The sequence below is a fragment of the Sarcophilus harrisii genome, chromosome X (assembly GCF_902635505.1).
Source record: "Sarcophilus harrisii chromosome X, mSarHar1.11, whole genome shotgun sequence".
Taxonomy (NCBI): Eukaryota; Metazoa; Chordata; class Mammalia; order Dasyuromorphia; family Dasyuridae; genus Sarcophilus; species Sarcophilus harrisii.
This window is the reverse complement of record NC_045432.1, coordinates 46,178,033-46,185,187: the sequence shown is the minus strand read 5'-3', so window position 1 is coordinate 46,185,187 and position 7,155 is coordinate 46,178,033.

Genomic DNA, 7,155 nt, shown 5'->3' with positions numbered 1-7,155 from the left:
ATGCAGAAACTGGAAACAGCATCTGTATCAGGAGCAAGGGCAGACCGAACAAACATTCATATCCCTCCAAAGAAAATGAGCAACATCCTGCTGATGGACAAATTCTTGAGCACCCCACAAAAGGGAGAAAATTACTCTTAGTAATGAGGAGATTTGAATTTTCCATTTGCCACATGTGCTTCTTTGTATGAGCCTACTTTTCCTTGGCCTTTATCTAGTGTGAGAATTATCAGTTAGCTGGAATTAGGGTCAATGGCTTAGAGATTGCACTATATTTGTAATGCCATTTCTGGTACATAGTCGGTACTTAATAAATGCCCATTTAGTTGTACTGAATTTAAGTGGGAAACAGGACAAGATTTTTTGAGTTAGAAAAGGTTGCAGCAATTTCTGTCATCTAACAGCAAGAAAGCATTAATTGTTTTGCCTTAAACTGTGTTCATAAGATTCTGTGTCATTTTCTTTTAATTTTTTTTTCAGGTAAACCTCTTTCGTTTAAAAGCATCTTGGGTGCTATCATCAAAGCTCTATTGGAGTCTGAAGCTCAAATCTTCCCATAAGGCAAAAGCCTTAACCCTTCTTTTCCTCCCCCTTCCCCCATTTTTATTTCTCACTATGGCTATGTCCGGTTCAAAGCTAAGTTATTAAATTCTAATCACTTGGTTGAACAAAAGCTTGCCCCATAAATCATTCCTTAATAGCCTGTCTCAAATTTTCTTTGGGGTTCTGCAGCTGTGTACCGATGCTTGTTTAGCCAGTGAGTCCAATTATTGAAATTATACAGGCAGCAGTAAATATATACCAAATGGCTTGTTTGGTTTGGGTCAGGGAGACTCATGCAGATTATTTTTGTATTTAGCCCTGTTGAGCTGCTGCTGTATCTGATGTCCATCGTGATGCCTGCTGACATGGAATAACGTGTTTGGGTAACTGCTATTCATTAAGCTTATACCCAGATTGATGTTTCCTAATCTGTTTCCAGGGAGGAAAAAACCTGACAATTGTTAATGTTTCAATAGCCTTCATGATGCCATTAGATTGTTGTTGTTGTTTTTACTTTGTTGGAAACTCTTTAAAATTAAAAAAAAAAATTAGCAAAGCCTTAGTTATAAACAAACATGGCTTTTCCAAAGGATTGATTAGATTTAAAGATACAATTAATATTAGTGATCATCTCCTATGAAACTAAGTAATTAGGTGCTCACTGATTCATTTTACACAACTTGGGCCCAGGACTGAAAATACTTTTTTAAAGGTAATTTGTATTAAGTGATGGAGAAGTATCTACAAGTGACAGGACTGGTTTTTGAATCCTAGCTCTGCAGTTAACTATCTGTATGACCTTGACAAATTATGTAACCTCTGTGTCTCAGCTTCCTTATGGGTAAAATGTTCCATAAAGGAATAGCAATAGAATAAAATGAGGTAATGAACATGAACACCCTGCCCCTTAACCCCCAGGGTACCTGGAGTTGGGCCTCTAGTTAGTGCAGATGACTGTCATTTGTACAGTCTTTCAAACTTTATATTGATAGTTCTGGATATTCCCATTTTCTTTGTTCAAAATGATATATTTCATATGCGCTAGCTGTGTGCCAAAGTCTATGTCTGCCTGGGGGTGCCCCAGCCTAACTGTTAATGAGTGTACCAGATGTTTCAGAAGCTTAGAATGCTATGGGACTGAAAAAGGAAAGGGGAAATATATACATGGCACATTGCAGGGCAGATACAAGAGAAAGCAAGGATTGACAAGTCCAAAGAAAATACATATTTAGGGGTGATCGGAATTCTCAGTATTGCTCCCTGAAACTCTGCCCCAGCTCCATTAACTAAAGTGATACAATTACCATCTCCATGGTATTATGGGTACATCGGTCATGACAACAAGTGGACTCCTCCCCCCAAGGCATCCTTTCCAAACAGCAAAGACTAACTTGGTCATTCACAATTCATAGATATTTTCTTTGGCAGATATTTTGGAAATTCATGGTATCACTGATACACATTTTTACATCAGGATGTGGATGGCCTGGGACACACTCATGCCTTCTTATTTTATGTTGCTCCTTGTCCTTGACTACTTCCCCTAATCTCATTGATTTGGAGTAGTAGGAAGGGATCTGCCATAGTGTCAGCAAGGAGATTTGAACTGAGATCTTTCTGATTCTAAGTACAGCAGTATATCAATTACACTACTCTTAAAATCCAGGCTTATTTCATTTTATCTTAGCTTGTCCTGTAGTGGGGGCAAGAGGAGTACAAGTAGAGATGATGAATCATTACCCAGATCACATCGATGTTCCTTCCATACAATTTTTCCTTTTATCTCTGTTCATCACAAGCTCTTCCCATCATTCTCCCACTGAGGCAGCATGGCATGCATTGTGGAGTAGGGTGTGTGTTTGTGTGTTTATTTAATGGACTTGGGATCAGGATGCCCAGTTTTGAAACCCCCTCCCCTCATCCTTACTAGTTATATAATCAGGGACAAGTTCTCTTACTGAGTCTATAAAATAAGAAGAGGGATTGGACTTGTGTTGTATCAGTATCAGAAATTCCTCAGTAAGGAAATTCCCTCTACAAATGCTGGTTAGAACCTTCTCTGCAACTTCTAGTGTTAGGGAGTTGGCAAGAATATTGAGAGGGTTAAGTGACTTGCATACTCACACAACCATCCAGTCAGAAACAGGACTTGAATGCAGATCTCCTGAGCTCTGAAGACACTTCTCTAACCTCTAAGAACCATCTGTAAAATCAGGATCCTGATCCTGACACTGCCTCCCATGCATGGGGATTGTGATTTCAAAGCACTAGGAAATGTGCCTTATCATTATTATTCCCATGGAATCTCACTCTGTGATTTCCAAAAAATTAACTCTCAGAAAACACTGTTACCTTGCTCTGTGTTCTCATTAGGAAAAATAGTCCTAACACATTCTGTGTACTCAGTGACTCTTTTCATGATAACCAGCCTCCTAGCCTCCTGGATTGCATATCAAGCTTTTGACTAGAAGACCAGGGTGAACTACTGAGATAATAGTGAGATCTGCCTCCAAGAGTGACCATAGTAGCGCATTACCTTGCTATACTTTTCGGACTCTAGACTAAGCATCTAGGGTTATAGAGCTAGGTGAGGGCCTCATATTAAATTTGAAGCTTGCAAATAACCTATCACCTGGATGAACAGTTTCATATAACCCGCAGAGCTCTGGGCCATTATCCAGCAGCTATTTGAGGAGTACTTACCTATTGTTGTCGGTAGGGCTTTTAAACTATCCTGCCCTTAGTTTAGGCTAGATTTTGAGATGAAATGAGGTATATACAAATCATTGAATTAAGGAGTTTTACTTTGCCCTAATGTAACAAATATGTAGGAAGGATAAGATGGCACTTATATTCACATCTGGTAGACCCAGCCCCCTTACTCTCTCTTAGAAATATGTCTGATCAGCAGGTCTACAGAATGTGACTTTCATGGTCTTAGATACATGCCAAATCTGACAGGCCCCGAATCCTAATGGCCAGAGCCTTTTATTGGCCCCAGGCCAGGAAGCTGTGCTAGAGAAGGTGTGGCATGAACCAGTTTTATGTGAGAGGAGGGAAGAATCTAAGGGAGGCTAAAGGAAGTTCCGTAGAAGGAGGAAGCTGTGTCAGGGAATCTGGAACTGAAGGAAACTCTGTAATGACTGTATTTGGGGAGGAAATTGTATCAGTGAAGCTCAGGCCATTGGGGGTCCCACCACATCTATGAATAGAAGAATCAAAGAGATAGCAATTTATTTAGAAAATTCATGGGACAAAACTGTATAAAATGATGAAAGGAACTTCCAGGGTTCCACTGTTGCATCCAATATGGGTGTTCCCTAATCTTAGGCAGCTATAAAATCGCCAAGCTTAGAGATGATGTTCCAGCTTCCTCTTTATTACCCAGCTTTGCAAAAGAGGCAGGGTGTTAGAATAGGTTCATCATAGACCCCAACTGATGAGTAAAGCCACTTCCTGTTGTCTGGTGATCCTTCCAGCAAGGTGGTACAATGAGCTGATTTCCCCTACTCTCAGTAACCCAGAGGGATGAATTAGGCTTAATGATGAAACTCTACTCTCTCCTAAATGCAGGTTAGAGAATCCCGTCCTTCTCATGGCTCACTATCCCCTCCCCCATGCCCAGGCAGACCACATGAACTCACACCTCCGGACGGTACAGAGCAGGCCACCAGATGGCTGATAGCAGGGAGTCAGCCAGGCATGGAAAAATTTCAGATATATTATTCTGCCCAAGGCTGGCTGACACATAATCCAGTAACAATGAAGAACAACCCAGCAGGCTGGGGGACTAGAAATTGCAGTCTGTAACTAGTGGTAAGAAGCTGCCACATGGGTGCTGTCTCTGAGACCTACATTCAGGCCTAGCTCCCATCGACCCAAGTGAACCCACTTGCACCATTCCCCCTTCCCTCTAGTACTTCAAGAATTGATAAGTCCAAATAATACATATATTTAGGGGTGATCAGAATTCTCAATATGCTTTGTTGCTTTGTTCCTCATCCAAGGTGGCCAGTTTCTTTCCCTTAGCGTTGTCCCATTATTAATCCACCATCGCAGAAAATGACTAAAGTGTGGGTCAGCTAGGTAGTAAGTAGAGGCAGTATTCTCATGCTTCCTTCTTGGCTTTTGTCACCATTTAATCCTACCTATTGTCCTACCAGTATCTCTCTCTCTCTCTCTCTTTCTCTCTCTCTCTTTCTCTCTCTCTCTCTCTCTCTCTCTCACACACACACACACACACACACATACACACACACACACCACACGCATGCACAGCACAGTCATATCTGGGGAAAAAGAAATGCTCTACAGGGGAAAACTAGAAAGACTAAATCTGCCTAAATACAATTATGTTCTCATTTCCAAGAGAAAATCATGGAGGAAATGCCTTCTTTCCATTTAAAATGATTGGCTCCATGGGTATCAGCCCTCTACACCACAGTCTTTTGATACTTGAATCGAATATTTCTCTTGCAAGCAGTTTTGTCCCAGTGATAGTGGATTCCAAGCTTTGTTACTTTCTGAACAGGAAGACCTATAGAAAAGACTAAATGGATGACCTCAGGGGGAAAAGTAGCATTCCCTCTTCTTTTAGAATAGATTCCTTTACGAAAAAATTGCTACTCAAGTTCACTAAATTTCAGACCCTGGCATTTAACTGGAATTGCAGCACTGACTGACCATTAGCAATGTTTTTAACTACTTTCCAAAGATTTTCTTAGAAGAATCAACTATACAGAATTCTGGTAAATGTACTAAAGCAAATGACATTTCTGCTGCTGTCTCTATGGAGACCAGGATATTGTGCTGTGTGGTAGGAGTACATAGAACTAAGTGAACTTTAAAAAATATATTTTTTTCATTTCCTGGGTATGCTCTCCTTAAATTATAAGTATCTACCATCAGTAGGATATATATTTTGAAATATTTCCCAGTAACAGATATCCCACTGTTACCAGCATGCCCAAGCTGAACTCATCATCTGTACCCCGAGATAGGCTCCTCTTGAAAATCTCTCTATATTTATTAGAGGTCCTTTTTCTATTTTCCTAGGGGTAGAACGCTTGAAATTATCACTAATTGTTCTCTCTACTTCATCCTTTCTTCCTTCAAAGTGTTTTTTGTATTGGTTCTTTATTCTCAGTTCTGATCCCTACCTCTACTAACATGTGCCCTTTGCTGACCTTGGTGCTTTCAGCATTTCCCAGATGCAAGGTCATTGTTCCCAACCTTGCTAGAATGCTAGTTCAGAAAATCAGAAGTAGAAGAAACTTTAAAAATTATTGAGGTCCAACTTCCACCTAATATTCTCTTCTTCAGCAGCTCTGACAAAGCAATATCTGTCCTCTTCTTGACTATCTTTAGGGTCAAAGGGCAGAGAATTTATGACCTCATGGCAAAGCCTCTTGACTTCTTTTTATACAACTCTGGTTTAGAGCTCCCCCTGATATTGGTTCCAAACCAGACCTTCTATTGTCCAACCAAACAATCATACAAACTCACAATTGAGATGAAACGCAAGAGGCATCGCCTTAAGTAGTGCAAAGTAAATTGGACTTTAGGCCAAGATACTGAATATAACTACTGCTGATGTCACAGTCCCTCAGCAGCTTAGAGGCACCAGAGTTCAGTATCCAAATAAAAAGATTCAGAATAGCTTGTTATTGTGAGTTCCTCCCATTTTAACTCTTCCCTGTTTCCCTCCACTCACTACTCCCCCCTTTATTCCACTTTACTCAGGCACACAAATTCCTAGTTTATGGCTCTATTCAGATATCACTGAGTCCAATCTATGTATATATTTATGCTATTGCAAACCTTCCTCCAAGTTGTAATGTACTCTCTCATCTACAACTTCTTGTGAGGGTGGAGTATAATCTACTACTTCCCAAGGCAGCGCATTACTTTTGGGGACTTCTATAATTGAATATTTTATTTAATCATATTAGAAAGAAAAATATATACTCTAAAAGGACAAACATATTAATAGATGCAGAAAAAAAGCCTTTGATAAAGTATTGCACATGTTTATGTTTTTTTTAAGCTTAGAAATTGAAGGCTTGAAAGAGTTATTTTAATGTGATAAATATATATACCAAAGCTAGCATTTTTTTTTGCATTGGGGAAAATACTAGTAGTTCTCCAGAAAATACACAATACAGCTATTCTTTTCCCAATACCTTTTCCCCATTTTATTTATAATCTCTTAGATTCCTCTCATTTTTTCCTTCAATAGATATATTCTTCCTCTTAGATATATTCTTTACTCTCAGTTCTGACCTGCTACTCCATCTCTTTCTACCTGCTTTGCTGCCACATGACACTGACTGACCTGAAATATTTAACATAGATCCAGAAATATTAGCTCTATTAATGAGATAAGAAACAGAAATTTAAAACATTCAATTGGTAATATGGAGGTGAAATTTTAGATTTTGCTTATATTTTGAACACATGATAATTTGATGAGAACATCCTAGAGAATACAATAGAAAACTAAATATGATGATTAATGTCATCATTTTAAAAAGGTGTAAAATAAATTGATAAAAACCAAAAAGATTTCTATAAAATAATATTGAAACACAGGTGCAAATAATAGGGATGGAA